Source organism: Macrotis lagotis, chromosome 3 (assembly GCF_037893015.1).
Source record: "Macrotis lagotis isolate mMagLag1 chromosome 3, bilby.v1.9.chrom.fasta, whole genome shotgun sequence".
NCBI classification, from domain to species: domain Eukaryota; kingdom Metazoa; phylum Chordata; class Mammalia; order Peramelemorphia; family Peramelidae; genus Macrotis; species Macrotis lagotis.
The window spans coordinates 254,885,731-254,904,232 of NC_133660.1; the positions used below are offsets into that span (position 1 = coordinate 254,885,731).

General features: G+C 37.1%; 1 protein-coding gene and 1 long non-coding RNA gene across 5 annotated transcripts in view; one reads left to right on the forward strand and one right to left on the reverse strand.

The window, feature by feature from the left end:
- Positions 1 to 6,357, forward strand: part of LOC141518420 (uncharacterized) — a 20,073-nt gene extending 13,716 nt beyond the window's left edge. The window contains exons 2-4 of the long non-coding RNA XR_012477192.1: positions 3,697 to 3,751; positions 4,667 to 4,709; positions 6,002 to 6,357. This is a non-coding gene — a long non-coding RNA (uncharacterized LOC141518420). The remainder of the gene's footprint in view (positions 1 to 3,696; positions 3,752 to 4,666; positions 4,710 to 6,001) is intronic.
- The window catches only part of MPPED2 (metallophosphoesterase domain containing 2), a 205,449-nt gene that overhangs the window by 54,139 nt on the left and 132,808 nt on the right, over positions 1 to 18,502 (reverse strand). The gene's annotated exons all lie outside the window — the stretch shown is intronic.

The window sequence follows — 18,502 nt, forward strand, 5'->3', positions numbered from 1 at the left end:
CTGACTAATAATAAGAACAATAATGACACAAGAAGATAAATTAAAAGGTTTTTTCTTAATAGTTTTGTATTTGAGTATTATATTTGTATTTGAGTATATTTCTTTATAAAAAACATTGGGTTTGGGGGAGGCTAGGTGGCGCAGTGGATAGAACACCAACCCTGGAGTCAAGAGGACCTGAGTTCAAAATTAGCCTCAGACACTTAATAATCACCTAGCTATGTGGCCTGGGGCAAGCCACTTAACCCCATTTGCCCTACAAAAACCTAAAAAAAATTGAGTTTTATTTATATTTATATTTAGATTTAGATTTATATCAGAGAGGATGGAGAAGAGAAAGGAAAAAAGAAAAATTTGGAACTCAAAATCTTTCAAAAAATGAATGTTGAAAATTGTCTTTAGATGTAATTGGAAAAATAAAATTTAAAAAATAAAAACATTGGATTTAACACAAAATCATAGTTGGAGAAGTCCAACTCAGTCCAACCTCATCATTTTAAAGAGAAGGAAACTGAGAGCTAATGAGGCTTAGAGACATAGTCAAAGTCACTAAGTACCACCCCATCTCTCTCAGGTCTATTCCACTGCCTCTTTTCCTCATTTTTGAGGGGATAAAAAAAGGTATCTTCCAGTATCACTTTCTCCTCCTGCTGTATCCACTACAGAAAGGCTAGGAGGTAGGTAATGAGGAGGCAGTGTCTCAGTATACTCCATGAAAAGGGTAATTCAATTAAGCTCTGCCAGCCCCCCAGAGAAACCTATCACTTTGCAGATAAGTCTGACTTAATATGATGAGATTAGGGAGTCCCCTAATCACGAAGGGAAGGATCCTAAGCAGTGGCCTAGAGATACACATCCACAGGATCCATTTTTAAGATATTGCTCTTACATGATACTGAGAAATTCCCACAACTGTAGAGAACCTCCTTAGAGGTGAAGTCTCTTCTTGGAATATGCAGAGATTTCCCAATTTTCTCCCTTACTCAAGTCTCCAGTTTTCCATGGGACTTTTTGAAACCTTCAATTTGGGAAGACTGATTACAGGCTACACCTGCAAGTTTGTGCTGGTTAAGACTGATGGTGATAATAGTTATGAAATATCAACCTAGTAGTAGTAGTAGTAATAGGAGCAGGAGTAGGAGTTGTTGCTGTGGCTATTCAATTATATCTGTGTGTCCCTGATTCTATTTGGGGAAAGATGCTTTGGTTTCCATTTCCTTCTCCAGCTCATTTTACAGATGAGGAAACTGAGGCAAACAGGGTTAAGTGATCTGTCCATGTCATATAGCTAGGAAGTGTCTGAGACCATCAAGTCCAGCATTCTAGTCATCATGCCACCTTTTTAGTTTGCCCCCCACGACTAGAACACTCTCCCTCCTCACTTCTGTCTTTTACAGTCCTTAGCTCCCTTCAAAGTCTGGAATAATTGCCTCTTCCTACAAGAATCCTATTCCTGATTTCCCAGGTGTTCTTGTAGATTCCCGATCTCTGGTTCTCTTTCTCTCTCTCTGCTTGTATAAAATACATGTATAATTTTTATTTGCTTGTTTGTCTATATTTATATATGAATGTATAAAATATATGTATAATTTTATTTGCTTATTTGTCTGTTTATATATGAATGTATAAAATATATGTATAATTTTTATTTGCTTATTTGTCTATGTTTATATATGAATGTATAAAATATATGTATAATTTTTATTTGCTTATTTGTCTATGTTTATATATGAATGTATAAATATATATAATTTTTATTTGCTTATTTGTCTATGTTTATATATGAATGTATAAAATATATGCATAATTTTTATTTGCTTATTTGTCTATGTTTGTATGTGTAAAATATATGTATAATTTTATTTGCTTATTTGTCTATTTTGTCTCTCTTGCTCCTTTAAAATGTAAACTCTAATGATTGGACTCGTTTTATCTGTTTGTTTTGATCTTTGAACTTATCACAGTACTGAAAATTGAATTGAATTAGTCTTAACAGGTCAGCATTGATGTAGAATCTTATCATTTTAAAAACATTCCCCAGACAGACTTTCTCAGTCTTTCAATTCTTGATAGAATGTAAGCATCTTGAGGGTAAGGGTCATTTCATTTTTGCTTCTGTAACCCCAGTCCTAGCATAAAACTTAGAGAATGGAGTAGACACCTAATAAATATATAAAAGTCTGATTCTTTTCTCCTTGGAAAACCCATCTTTGTGAGAATAACCAGTAAAAATATTTCAGTCATCTCTTCTATTTTTACTGGCTATTGCTACTAATAAAATATTTTACAGTCATGGCAGAGAGATGGAAAAGGTGCGCAGACTACATTCAGGGGAGGCAGAGTCGTGGCCATTCCAGGACCTTCCTTCACTCAGTGACTCATAGGCTAAAGGATGTTCTTGTACTCTCAGATATGAGGTCTTGGCAGAGGGAACAACTTGTTCCCAGGAGGGTTAGCCCTTTAAAGTGCAAGAAGGAGGGTAATTACTAATGCAGCAACCTAACTGAAAATAGGAGCAAGGAATGGCAATGGCAGAATATATTACATCTAGAATGAACACCCAAGGGATCAAATTGGTCCATGCTTATTTTATAGTGGATGGCAAAGAATCTGAACAAAGAGAGGTTCAGGAACTGGCAAAGGACAATGTTGTTTGAGGTCTGTTTATTTGCTTTTGGTGTGGATCTGCGATTTTGTTAACATAGGATCTCCCAGTGTGCAAATTCCCTCGACCAATGTAGACTGGCCACTCATCTATGATTTATATTCTTAGGGAGTTAGTTACTTGGGACACTGAGAGGTTAAGTGATTTGCCCTTGGTCACATAGCCAAGATGTGTCAGAGGCAGGGCTTAAACTCAAATTTTCTTGGCACCAAAGTTGGCTCTCTATTCAATAAATCTGATTTTAATGACATTCATATGGTTCCAACACTTATATGAAAGAAACATCCGCGTTCAAGAATAAAGTGGAAGATAACTTTGAAAATTCATGCTTAAGTGTAAAGCCAATACATCGACCATACCCTTTGGCCCAGTATCTTACTACTGGGGAATAATGATCTTGGTAATGATAATATCTATCTATCTATCATCATCATCATCATTATATTTGCCAAATAATTCAGAAGCTAGACATACATACCAAAATATCAAATACAGTACTTTTCATGGCAAAACAAAACAAAAACAAAATCTGAAAACAAAATAGTTGCCATTCCAATTTAGGAACATCTGAATAAACTATACTATTGTGCTACAAGAAGCAACATTGAAGAGATCAAGGAACCATGACAGGACTTTGAAATTTAGAGGTAGACATCTTGAAGGTTATAAATTATGAACTCCTCTTTTTGTAAAAATTATCAGTGGCAGAGACAGGAAAAAAGACTTTCTCAAGATCACACAGCAGAAGCTGGCAAAGTTGAGATTCAAACTCAGGTCCTCTCACTCCAAATTCTGTTCCCTTCTCACTCTACTATGGTGCCTCAGATCTGCAGTCATCCACCCACAATAATATAATTGATTACCCTAAAAAGCAGTCAAATTATGATTAATTATAATCAATAATTTGAGTCTTGGTGAACTGGTTGGGGAAATATATATATATACACAGATATATACATACATATACCCAAATACATACATACACATATAATATGTGATGATGTTTGTCCTTTGTTCTTTTTGTTTTTTAGGGTTTTTTTGCAAGGCAAATGGGGTTAAGTGGTTTGCCCAAGGCCACACAGCTAGGTAAGTATTAGGTGTCTGAGACCGGATTTGAACCCAGGTACTCCTGACTCCAAGGCCAGTGCTTTATCCACGCCACCTAGCAGCCCCTTGTCCTTTGTTCTTGAAGAAGACCATGACAAGCACACAATTGGATTTGAGTGAGGGGGATTGTGCTAAGTCACCAGCCTCACTTTGTCCTCAGAGCCATCTGACTCCAGTGGTCAGATATGGGTCAGGACAACTGAAGATAGCCCAGGGTGCAAGGTTAAGTGACTTACTCAAGGTCAAAGCTCCTAAATGTCAAATGACTAAGGCCAAATTTGAACTCAGGTCCTCCTGACTCCAGGACTGGATCTACACACACACATACAGACATACCCACAATTTTTAGTAGAGATGTATTGACTATGGATGTGTAATTCAGTTTACAGTGTCAGTCACTATCACTAAGTTGACTTTATATTTGGAGGATGGTGTTAGAGAGAGGAGTAGAAAGGAGAATTTAGTTAAGGGAAGGTTTAGGAAAAAATTAAATGTTGTAAAAACAAAAGAAATCAATAAAACTATTTAAGAAGAAAAGTTCTGCTTATAAACCAGTGAGAAATTTTTCAAAGTGGATTCAAAGAAATGGGCAAGAGTTAAATCTCTCTAGAACCATCCAAATGCTCCCCAAATCAAGACTGAGACATTTATTCACTAATCCAAATGATCAGAAGTTTTAAGTTAGGCCAAGTATGATAGAAATTGTCTATTCTGACTCCTTAATTTTACATATGAGAAAATATATGAAGAATGAAGGCAGCTCATTCAAAGTTACAAAGGTTATACTCCTTTTAACTGGAATTTGAGGTTAGATTCAAAACCATTGCTCTTTTCAGTACTCATGAATGGGATTTTCTTTGGTAAAACTTTCCTTTTTTGTTTGTTTTTTTCCAGACCTGCAGATTTAATTATAAACTGAGATTCAATCACCTGAAAAGTAAGAATTCTGGGGTGGAGGAGCTAGCTTTTGTCATTTTAATGATTTTAAATGTCATTGTCAATTACATATACAAAGTTCCAAACCCAGTAAACTTAAGAAAGCAAAATTCTAAGGAATGTTTGGAAGATCATAGTAAAATATCTTTTAAAAAAAGAAAAAGAAAAAAATCTTAAAACCTGTATGCCATGGCATTACTACTCAGAAAAGGTTATAAGGACAGATATTTTTGACCTGTTTAGACAGGAAGAAAGATTTGGTTTCCACACAGGCTCTAACTCACTTTAATTTGTCTCCTCAATACCTGTGTGCTTTAAATGAAGTTGGCACAAATGGACTGATTTGAATCAGTGCCTTTTTCTACAACTTCTAAAAATCAGGATTTTCTATGGCATACCAGATCATGATGCAACATAAAGAATGAGGGAGTAGGGTTAAGACTTATGATTTCAGTGATAGAATACTCCCAGATGAGAACATACCCTTCTACCATCATGGGTGGGCCCCTACAACTTGCATTCTTAAAGATTTGGCTAGAACATTAAGAAGGGCAGTGACTTGCCCAAGGTCAAATTGTATCAGAGGTAAGACTTGAACTAAGGTCTTCCTGTGTCTGAGGACAGATCTCTATCTATTATATCGAGCAATCTTCTTAAAGAAATTACACCTTTGAAATGGAATGGATGAGATGAGGGTAGAATAGAGGGAATGCTATCTCTTGGGAGACAGGCTCACCAAAAATCAAGTCCTAGCTATACCACTAAGAAGTTATATCACTTTGAAGAAGTCACTTCACCTTTTCTAGGACTAAGTTTCTTCATCTGTAAAAGGAGAATATTAGATAATACCTAATGTCATGCTCTCTCTGAAGAAATGTTATGATTTTTATGAATTAGATAATACATCAAAGGCTATCAGAAAATAACAATAAACAATAATGATAAGATAAAAATATAATAAAATATAATAATAAAAATACAGCCAAAATTCTCAATCAACAGAAGTTGCAAAGAGGCAAGTTTAGGATCACTATAAGGAAATGGTGTCCTAATAATTAGAGGCTTTAGATTCTTACACACCTCAGATCTTAAAGCAGAAGTTAAGATGGGGTGCATCAGAAGGTTGTAAACACACTTGAGTAAAGGTTGGATGATCATTTGTCAAGATTGCTATGGGAGAATGCTTGTTCAGTTACAGGTTAGACCAGAATAAGTCTAAAGTTTCAATTCAAAGGTTCTTCAAAGTTAATTGTAATTGTGTTTTTGTGTTTTACTTTGTGTTTTACTTTGAAGAGAAAGAAAACAAGCTAAGAGTTATGAGAAGTTAATTCCAGGGGATGGTACTCAATCAATCTTCTCCACCTCCTACTGTGACAAGACTAGATCATGAGAACTGACAATATTCAATGAGAACTCCTTGACAGGGGGTCATGCGTGAAAATAAAATTTTTAAATACATACTAAAAGGAAGTTTATTTTTTTATGCCTTATATAGAAAATTAAACACAAAATCAAACTTTACATCCTGGTCTTATTTCCTCCTCTAGAATCACTATGGTATAATTCAGTCTATTCATGTCTAAATTCAGTTAACCATTTGTTCAAAGTAACAGATAATCTCAGGGTTGGAAGGGGTTTTAGAGACCATCTTGTCCAACCTGTACCTGATAAAATGTCCCTGCTAAGTGGCAGCCTTTGCTAGGAAGAGCTAGAGTGAGTGTCAATTTAATACCTCTTGAGGCAGCCCAATCCACTTTGAAGTAATGTTTAATGGGTTGGAAGTTTTGTTCCTGATATTAAATTAAATTGAATTCATTGAAAATTCTACTTATTTCTAGTTTTAACTTCTAGGATCAAGGGAAAAAAGAGAGAACCTTTCATTTGACAGCTGCTATCATTTCCCTATATTAAGTCTTCAACTGATCCCCACCTAGAAGAGTTGTTTTTTTTTTGTGCGTGCCTTGGATCCCTTGGCAGCCCGGTAAAAGTTATGGACTTTCTCAGAAAAGTATTTTTAGATGCATCAAGTAAAATAAAGAAGATTTCAAAGAAAGTCAGTTATTTTGAAATGCAACTATAAATAAATGTATGTATGTATGTATGTATGTATGTATGTACATATTTAAAGTACATGGAAATCAGACCAAGAGCCTCAATCCCTTCATCCCTGTCTGCCTGCCTCTGATGTTCTCCAGCTCAAGAATTCATCCCTTTTACAGCTCTGTGAACCAAAGGATATGGGGCCTGAAATTGGCAATGTCACAATGTTAACCATAATTTGATGAAAAAAATTCCCAAACACCCTGACAGATATAATAATCACAATGACTCACTTTTATGTTGCATTCCTAAGGTCTCTAAGGTGGTTTTTCTCAAAGTACCCCTTATGAGGAAAAGTATTCAAGCCTCAATATACCCATTTCACAGATGAGTTCGAGTTTAATTATTTAATTTATTTAGTTTAATTGTTTAATTTAACTATTTAATTATTTAATTATGATAGCTAGAGGCAGGACTTTTTACCAAGTCTCTACTGATTCTCAATTTGGGACTTTTGCTGCACTCTCCTAGAAAGGGTCTTCTGGGGAGATCTTGTCTCTTGAGGGTTTTTTTCTGCTACAGTAAATATAAATGTCTACCCACAGAGGGAACCACCACCGTGATTTTAGGTCACATTATAAGCAAAAATCCTCCATAAGAAGTTCATAAAATGTTCAATTCGGAAGCTCTGAAACCCACAAAGTTGACTATAAAAGCTCCAGTTTTCAGGGTCTTCCATGGAATGGAAGACTTAGCAAACCAACAGGAGGTCAGAAATCAAGTCCCTTTTTTGTCCCTTGTCCTATTCTGAAGTATGATGTCATTAGGCAGGATGACTGGAACTTCCTTCTTTGGGGGAAATGGGCAGAAGATATTGGGTTATTTTGGTTAATTAGTCCTTCCCAGAAGTGGCAGGTTGTTTTGAGAAGACCAAAGGGAGATGGCAGCTCACTCCTCCTCCAGAAAAGTATGAACAAAATTTAAAGTATCTAAATGGAGAATAGAAAGGTTCGAATTCTTGACTGAGCCACACAGAGGGTTTCTGTTCTCTTGGCTTATTACTTGGACAGTCACATTAAAAACTGACTTCCTCCTACAACAATATCATTATTTCTGATAATACTGTATAAAGAGCTAAGTATATATTTTAAATGAACAGGAGTCAGAGTTGCTTCAGATTTCTTCTAGCTGTTCCATATTTCAATAAAAGAGAGTGTTTTGGGTTTTATTTTATTTTTGTTGGGGTTCTTTCAAAAGCTGATTTTTTCATGTTATTTTCTAATTTTTCTTTAAAAATTATCTCCCATTTATTCTTTCATGTTTTCCCCTACCCCCCTCCCTTTGCCTAAATAGTCTTAGCTTTTGTCTTTGGGGGTTGAATTCTAGGACAGAAAATCCTACAGGTGTCTCTGGCATAAGACTGTTGTGAAAACTATTATTTTGTAAAAGTAATTTGGTACAATAGAGGACCCAGCTTCAGATGCTGCCTCTGGCAATTATTACTAGCATGACTTGGGGCAAGTCATTTCCCTTCCCTAGGTCTAGGCTTCTTCAGATCTAAAATGAGAGAGTTGGAGTAGATGGATGGTCAGGGAAGTTCATTCTATCTGTGGAGCTATGAATCTATGACACCCTCCCATACTATCATTTCACCTGAGAGCATATTTGGGGTGAAGAAAGAATAACCAGAGTTTAAATCCTGGACCTATCATTTTATACCTGTATATTAAGCCTCCCGTATACTTTTTTGGACCTCAGTTTCCCTCATATGTAAAATAAAGGAATTGGGCTAGGTAATCTCCAAGGTCACTTATGACTCTTAATCTATCATCATATAAACTTTGAGTTAGGTATTGCTTATAATGTGGTCAGTGTTGGCATGTGGTTTGATGAGGCAAGAAGAAGAGAAATCTGACCTAAGTAATTCTGGTAGAAGTCTGTGAGGGTGCACCACTCAACTGTGATTAAATGATGTCCAGGTTAGTATTCTATTTGTGCTGCAGAAATGGAGAATCTGAGTATATACACATGTCAAATTAAAACAAGGTTCTCATTTCTGCTTTCTGCATAATGTTAATCTCAGGAGACTATATGCAAAGAATATCAATGTTATCACGGTATAAAGAAATAGCTGTTTGGCAGAGGATGCCCAAAGGACAGGAGAGAATATGATCATTAAAACTTAATTTTTTAAAAAGAAAAGGAGAATGTTCACTGATGACCTGACTAATAGAGAATGAATAGGAGATGGGCCTAACATTGTAATGATGAAGGAAAATCCTAGATGATGAAACTCTTTCTACCAACAAAGATATACTTTGATCCTATAATAAGAAGAAAGGATTGGAAAAGACTCTGATGTTGGGAAGGATTGAAGGCAAAAGGGGAAGGGGATGGGAGAGGATGAGATGAACAAATAGTGTCACAGAAGCAATGAGCATAAGCTTGGACAGACTCTTAAGAGATAATGGAGTATAGAAGGAACTGGTGTGGTCTATGAGGTCACAGAAAGTTGGACACGAACAATTGAACGGCTTCTTGGCAATTTATAATTTTATTTTGCTCCCTAGAGCAATGACTGGTTAGGGCCCTGACAAGCCCTACTTATGTGTGGTAGAACTAGAATTCCAGATCTTCCTCAGCAGAATAGTTAAATCTAATTTCCATTTATGAAGAGAAAAATATTTCCCTGAGAATCCAGGTCTGGGTTCAAATCCTGCCTTCACATTCCCCTGTGGGACTTTGGCTAAAGCACTTGATGTCTGAGCCTCAGTTTCCTTGTCTCTAAATTGAGGGACTTGAATTCGATGACCTCTGAGGTCTCTTCTAGGTTGAGGTCTATGACCCTATGAATAATATATATGTTGTAATAAGAGACTGATATTGGTTGTATCTTTGGAGGACTCTGCTAGAAAGAAATCACATTGATCACGAGAGTTCTCCCATATGTTCTGTCTACTGCAATAGGAAAATAACCAAAATGACTCCCCAGAAGGGAAGTCAAAAAATAGAAGTGAATCTTACATGGGACACATGAAATTCATACATGAATAAGAATGTTAAAGTGGAATACTTAGGGATCATTTATTTCAACCTGCCCCCTTTATAAATGGGATTACTGAGGCCCCAAAAGATAAAGACATTTGTCTAAAATTATTACGGCCAGAGAGTAGAAACAGGGTGAGAACCCAGATCCCCTCACTCCAAAAGTCTAATGGGATTATAATCTCATTGATGCAGAGTTACAAGGAACGCTGTGCCATCCCCAGAGCCAGAAATGCAAAGTGACCCATCCAGGGTCACAGAAATGATAAGGGACAGAGGCAGGATTGATTCCAGTCTTTGCAAACTTCAAAAACATGACTCATTCTATTGGCCTTCACTCACACTATCTTTTCAGTTTTTTTTCCACACCTAAAAAACTTTGTGTATGCTTGTCTTTCTATATACCTATATATACCAATGCTATTTTTAAGAGTGTAATATATTTGTATATGCACATATATGTCAAGCACATATAATGGATATCTCTGTATCCATGTAGAGATATACTGTGTCTATATGTCTCTATGTCTTAGATTAAATGTATAGACATACATACCTATAAGCAAATAGGTGGCATAGAGGATATAGTGCTAGGCAGAAAGGCTCCTTTTCATGAATTCAACTCCATTCTTAGATGCTTACTAGCTGTATGACTTTGAACAAGATACTTCACTCTATTTGCCTCAGTTTCCTCATCTATAAAATGAGTTAGAGAAGGAAATGGCAAACCATTCCTGGATCTCTGGCAAGAACACCCCCACTTTGAATTATCAAAAGTTAAAAGTGACTAAAATGACTGAATAACAACATATATTCATCTACAAACACACACACACACACACACACACACACATACACACACATCATCTCATTTGGTGTTCACAACCATCCTATGAGAGAGGCATTACAGGTACTGTTTTCTTTAATCTCCTATGTAGGCCCAAAAGGCAAAGCAGGTGAGCTGGAAGAGATGAAGAAAAACCTCATTCATCCTAAGAAGCTATTTATATCCTTGTTTGACTCATCCAGGAAGGAAGCAAAATTCATGAGTCCCAGTGCCCTTAAAACAAAACAACTATAAAACTAGATTATGGCCTGAAATTGTAACTTGAGTGAAAAGAACTGTAAGTATGCAGAACTTATGTGCAGCATAAATTTATGGAAAGAAAGAAAAATGAATTGACATCTGAGTTAACAAAAAGCATGTTAGGAAAAAAAAACATTTCTTGCTCTTTCTAAAAGAGGTTAAAAAAAGAGATTAATCTCTTTGTTACTCTAAAGATAACTTCCTTCATTTAAAAATAAAAGTCCAGGTTATTTTGTTCATGATCTATTTTTCCTGGGTCAGATCTGGAAAAATTTGGAGGTTGGACGGTGTGAAGCACCATCTCTCCAAAATCAATTTTACATAGAAATATTGGAGCATAGAAAAGGGCCTCCCTAGATTCATTTTGTGACCCAGATGGCCAAAAGTACCGAGAAGTTTGAAATTCTTTTTACAAACTTTTCAATCAAACCCATGAATGTTCCAAATCACTTCTAAGAAGAATTCAAATTTGAATAACCCTGATGTTGTTCCACATACCCAGCAAATTGGCAAAAAATGACAAAACCTGGAAATAGTTACTATTGGTGTGACTGTGGGAAGACAGGCAAACTAGAAACATTTGGAGCTATGTGTTATTCTAGCCATTCTGCAAAACAATTGCAAACCTTTTGTACTCTTCGAATCCCATGACTAGATATATAGCCCAAGGTGGTCAATGGACAAAAATAAAAGTCCAACATATAACAAAATGGCGGGGGGAGAGTTCTTTGTGATAGGGATTTTGATTCTGGCATTCAAAGTGGGTATCATTTGATTGGAATGCCAGAATCAAAATGTCCTGTGTATATGATGTAAGAAATGTGGCATATAAAATAATAGAAGATTTGGAGGCAGAGAATCTGAGGTTCAAATTCTGAACTGACACTTTCTTTTGTGACTTCAGCCAGGTCACTTAAGGTTTTCTGCATCCCAGTTTCCTTATCTGTGAACTGAAGGGACTGGACTATATTTTCCATGAAGTTTCTTCAACTTTGAGTCTAGGGCCATGAAATAAACTGCTGCAAAAAAAAAGAGAACAGAGCCAAAAGAACATTGAACGCAACTGACCCCAACTGTGGGAATGAAAACCACTCAATTCAGACTGATTGCAATGACTAATTTTGGTGCCAGAGAAGCGTGGAGGATATGGTAGGGGGAAGAGGAGGAAAATGCTAGCAAGAAGCACAAAAGAGATTTTTTGAAAAGGCTTAGGGACTTTGTATATGCATGTGCATGAGTAATGGGATCTCTCCAGGAAGTTTGTTTATGAAAAACATGGTTACAGCACGGAAAGGCCTCGTTGCCATAAACAATTACACAATGCCATTCATGAACATTAACCTGAAAATGAGAAATAATTTGCTCTAGTGGAAGGCAGATTTTCTAGGGAGAGATACCTCATTGTACTATCCTCAACACAGGTGTGCCAGGACAGATGTGTACACACACACACACACACACACACACACACACAAACACACACACGCACGCACAAAGACTCTCCCCCTAGGTCTGCTCACTCTGGAGCTCATTGTCCCCCCATCTCTCTTCACCTTGCCCCTAGTTCACCTTCTTAATCAGCTCAGGAAGAAATTTCAACAAAACTCTTCCTCCGGTCACCGATATCTCTGGGAACCAAGTCCATTAAGATATTTCTGACCTCTACTGGGGCTATTTTGAATGTCTGGTGTACAGGAAGGAACTGATAAAAATAGGACTACAATGCCCCAACAGACAGACTGGTAAAGGTCTCGACAGTGATTGATAGTTAATAGAAGAGCAGGCCCTACATTTTAACAGCTTTTAATGGAAGAGGAAAGGGGGAGGCTGATGCCCTATATTCCCTTCCCCACAGTTTGTATGTATACATTCATCTGTCCCTTCCCCAAGATTTTCCTGAAAGGGATAAGGTTTTTATCTGGCTGTATATATGATGATCACTTCCTCCTTATCTATCCATTTTGAAGACATAATGCCTTCATTCCAACCTGGAATTTTTACTGAACATTCATTTAACAAGCATCATAGTTCCTAATATTTAATAGGCATTCATCCAAATCAAAAATATTAAAAGCTGTTTACACTCTATTAAGGGTAAGTTTCAGACTACACTCTCAATTGTTCCTTTGAATCAGAATCTCTAGATAAAAACTCAAAAAAAGCATTTATTAAATTATTACTACAAGGCAAGGACTGTCTTAGGTGATGCAATACAAAGAAACAAATGAATGGTCCTTACCCTCAAGAAACATAAATTCTCCCTCAGAAAGTGTGAACATACAACTATATGCAAATTATAGGGAGCAAATTCAAATTTTACATTCAAAATGAATATAAGGAACCAGTATTAGCAAGTGACATGATTAGGAAAGTCCTCAGGCAGCTGATGTTTGAGCTAAATTGGAGAAAATGAAGGATTCTATGAAGTGGAGAAAAGATTTGTAATTTCAGACTCCAAAGGACATTTATAGACAATTATCATTGAAAGACAATGTTGGCATAGTCACTTATGGGCTATCCTTGGTCTCTGGAAGACCTTGGATTCAATCTATGAATTTTAAATTCAGGTCCCAAATATACTAGCTGAGTGATAGTGGATAAAACAACTTTCAATGTCCCTGGGAAACTACTGAAGATGTTCCAGGATGGATGTGTTATCTGCAGAGATAGCTACATTATGCATTTCTTAGACTGTGAAATCAAAAGTCAGGAACAAAATAAATATGTAACTATCAGACAGATACAATTTTCTTTTCTTTATCGATAAAGCAATCAGGGTTAAGGGACTTGCCCGGGGTCACACAGCTAGTAAATGTCAAGTGTCTGAAGTGTTTGAACTCAGATACTCCTGAACTGGTACCCTATCCACTGTACCACCTTGCTATCCAGACAGATATATTCATAAAGCCCAATAGTGTCACAAATAAAGGAATTAGCATCAAACAAAATGTCTGAGACCTGTTTATGGAATGTAAAAGACCTAGGTTCAAATTCTACCTTTGACCAGGCCCTAGGAAACTAAAACTAGAGAGGGTTTGATTACTGATTGATTTCTTCTAGAACATTAAGCTACAGAACAGGTTTACATCTATTTTGGCAGAGGGAATTTTATTATAAGAATCTGGTGACAGGACAAGACCAGCCTAATGATAATAATAATAATAATAATAACAACAGCAATAATACCTAGTTTACGTTTTGCAAAACGCTTTACATATGGATTTCACGACAACCCTTTGAAATAGGTACCATTATTAATCCCACTGAACAGATGAGGAAATTGAGGCTGAGAAAGGTTACATGGGGTCACATAGATTTTTAGATTCTGAGGCAGAATTTGAAATCAAATCTTCCTAACTCCAGTTCCAAAAAAATAAAATAAAATAAATGAACCCATTGTGTTACTTAGCTATCTCAAGAAATCCAAACAATAATATAGAGTAACAACATATTTCTTTTCAATCTCAGATAAAATGTAAGAATATGATCCAACTGAAGGCTTATTAAAAATTCACCAACTTGCATATTTTTCAGCCTCTTAAATAAAGTCCCTAGACCACAAGGGAAGAAAAATGCCTCTTTGGCTTTCTCTAGCCTCTATAATCAAGTCCATTAGGCTTCCAGACACTCTTAAAAAACATATCCCAAGTTCATCTAACTTTCTTCCCTGCTCCTTGGTCCCAATTCTAGCCAATTTAACCTTGGTTACAGAGTAAAGTGGTAGCAGTTGCTTGTAACACCTGGGAACTGGTTTAATTCTTTCTAAGGGATGCCCAGGAGGAAGAAAGATGGACTTTACAAGTTATCTGAAAGTATTACCTTTTAGAAATAGCACCTCTCCCTCTAATGAAGGGAAGACATTTTTCCCATCACTTCCTTCCCAGAATGGGCTCATATAGTCTGATTTAAAGTGCAGTAAAGTATGAAGAATATTACCAGAAATGAGGGTTTGAAAGCAGAGAGTAGAACCTAAGAAGATCTCCCTCAGGTTATCTGGAATTATTTCTTTATCTACCAGGCTTATCTTCTAGTTAATAGTCTTATAGTTTTCTGTGGCTTTTCCCCCCCTATGAAACTTTTCTATTAATGTACTTTGAGAGTGTGGAAACCCCCCCCCCCCCCCCCAGCTTTGCAATTCCAGGATCTGGATGTTTATCCAGTCTTCATCACTCACTCTCTGTGTGACCTTAGACATGTGACAATCTCTCCATTTATAAAAAATGCATTAGATGGTCTCTGAAGCCTCTTCTCACTCTAGAACTGTGATCCACGAACCTTCAAAAACACACCCTGTTCCTAAATAAGGAAGCCCTGAATTGCATGTGAAATGATCCAAAGAGAATAAATCAACAGTCACCCATTTGCATGGGGTGGGGGGGGGAGAGGGAACAGTACATCTCCCTATCATTTATTTCATCAATGCAGGGAGTTTCCAGCATGGAAACCTCCTTCCACTACTGTAGATTGGGAACTCCTCTGTAATTTATAGTCTTAGAGAATCTCCTTGGTCGCTCAGAGAAAGTGACTCATCCATGGTCCCCTAGCAAGGATTTGGCAGAGGCAGGCAATGTGAAGTTAGGCCCCTCCTAACTCCAAACTTAGTGTTCTAACCATACTTTGTCATGCTGCCTCTCTAGAAAGTTTCATTCTTGTAATAAGTTTGCTGTGGTTTTTGTTCGGTCATATCTGACTCTGTGTGATCCCATGGACCATACATAGCAAGCTAATACTGAGTTTTCTTGGTAAAGACACTGGAGTGTTTTGCCAGATTTTTCTTCAGCTCATTTTACAGAGGAGGAAACTGAGGCAAATTGAGTAAAGTGACTTGCCAATGTGTCACACAGATAGTAAATGATCTGAATCCACAAAAAGGAATCTTCCTGACCTGTACCATGTAGTTGCTCTGGGTTTTGTGATGTTCTCAGCATATTCTGTTTTCCATCGGCCAACACCACACCATCCCTACATAGAACCATTGGGTACAGCAAATGAAGAAGACTTTGTATACTGTGGATAAGTTATTTATCTTGGCAATATACTTTCCAGAGAGGTATACATTAATAATGAGGCTGACTAGCTCAGGCTTTGGGAAGCTCCAAAAGAAAGTGTGGGAGAAAAGAGTTATTAGCCAGTCTATCAAACTGAAGGCCCGCAGGGTCATTGGGCTGACCCACTGTTGTATCCTGGGAAACCTGGACAGTCCACCAGAGCCATGCCAGGAAACTGAAATGCTTCCATTTAAATTGTCTTAGGGAGATTCTGAAGATGATATGACAGGATACCGAGGTCTTTTCCTAAGCCTAAACTTCCAATATTGCTCCGATATTCCAATATTCCAATATTGCTATAGAGGGAGCAACTATGATGGGTTGGTCATGTTGTTCTAATGCCAAACGTACACTTACCAAAAAAATACCATTTTGTGAGGAACTCACATAGGGCAAGTGCTTACAGTGGGGTCTGAAAAAACAATACAAAGACATTCTCAAAGCTTCTCGAGACCTTTGGAATTTAGTACAACATGAGAGACACTGGCTCAGGTCTGCCCAACATCAGAGAGGGTGCTGTGTTTTATAAGCAAAGTTGAAGTAGAATGTAGAAAATGTGAGATATGCAAGTTTAGAGAACCCACCCCAGGTGTTCACCTGGACTATTTGTGCCCGACCTCTGGTAAAGCATTCCAAACACGTATTGGCCCGATCAACCACAGGCAGACGCACTGTGACATGTCTCTAACAGTGATGCCATTTTAGTCTTCAGTAACAAAGGCAAGAACCAACAATATTCTATTCTACATGACAGCTTTTACAAAGTACCATCAGCTGGTCCTGCTAGGTTGCAAGCTACCTCCAATCTGCAATCAAATGGTGCTAAATGAATGTTCATTTATTGATTAACTAAATACTATTTCTCATGGCAAGTGAGGTTTGAAAATGTAGTTTCAATTGATCTATTTATTATGTATATAGCTAGCACATTCCCCTAACGCTTTTGACTAGTCTCTTTTTAGAATTGCATTCCTGGGACCCAGCACACAGTAGGCACTTGAATGATTGATTACTAACTGAATGACAGACTGTAAGCCTCAGTTTTTTCATCTGTAAAATGGGACTAATGATATATTCATACTACACTGGGAGATTATGAAGACAAAAAAATGGCATGCATACATGTTAGCTCTTTTATTATTACTATTGTTTTCATCTTTGAGGATATTTTGGCTTCTTTTCTTTTCCTTTTCTTTCTTGGGCCATAGGGAATACACAGAGCTGACTTAGGAGGAAAATAGTATCCAAGACTCTCTAAGAAAGTGGTGACATCATAATAAGCAGACTGATGCCGAGGAACTTAAGTCATAGGAGAGAAAAATAATTATTTGTGGGATTCATCACATTCTTTGTGGGTCACATAAAATCAGATAGGGTGTTATTGTGCATGGTGGGTCACTCTTGAGAGTAGAGAAGACAAGGATTCAAGCCTCTGACAATATTGGCTGTAACTCTAGGCTGATTATAAACTCTCAGTGACCCAGGAAACTCTATAGGAATATGAGTTATGAGTTACAAATGTACACTGGTGGAGAGAAGTTCCACTGAGAATTCCCAATACTGAGGAAATCACTAGGCTGTACCATTCCCTTGCCCTTCCCCAATCAGATATATTAAGAAAAAAATTAAAAAAGAGAACAAAAAAGACTCAGGAGCCATGCTATCATTTTGATTATTTCAACACAGATAAAGACCTATGCATGCATGGATTTCTTTTCCCTCTGTATGTTGAGGCAAGCTAATTGAGAAAGGACCAACAAGGGTCCACATACCCTGATGTAATGGGTACCAAGAAGGGCAAGATGAAGCTAACAATGAAGACAAAATGGAGCTAGAAGAGCTGTTAGCCCAGAGGCTAAAAAACTTCTGAGGAGTAAGGATCATGGGACATTTTCCCAGAGAGAAGACAAAAAGTCTTCTTGCTCCCATAAACACTGGGGAATAACACCAGAGGGGATCAAGACCGAACTGGCTGATGGGTGGAAAAAGTGATGCAGTCAGAGACCTTTTGCATCCCCAATTTTATGCTTCTCCAAAAAAGAAGGAAGATTTTCAGTCTTTTCATACTAAGATCCTCAGAAAACTGACTGAAAGAGATAAAAAAACCCAACAACTCAGATTCCCTTTCTGTTCAGCCATTACATACAAAAGTAATTTTGAATTTCTACTTTGTACCACCCGAACTAAGCCATCAATCATTATCTACTTAGTATCTACACCTGGCAGGTACCGTTGTAAACTCAGAGGAAACAGATTTAGAATGAAAAAAAAATTAAGCCTTCAGGGGACTTATATTCTATTGGGGGATACCCGTAAACAGCTAAATAAAATAACCTACAGAAATAGGGCATCAGGAATCAGGACAAACGAAAAAGAACATCCCCAAGATTCTAGAAAGTAGAGACTGTTCAGACTTTGTATTCATAACCCCAGCAGTTCCTTCCTCAATATCTAACACATAGAAGGCATCTGAAAAAATGCTTGTGGATTGTCTGCTGGAGTTAGTCTTGCTGGAAAATTCAAAGTTCAGAATGAAAGACTGAAAAAAATCACATAAGGGTGGCAGGTGGAAGG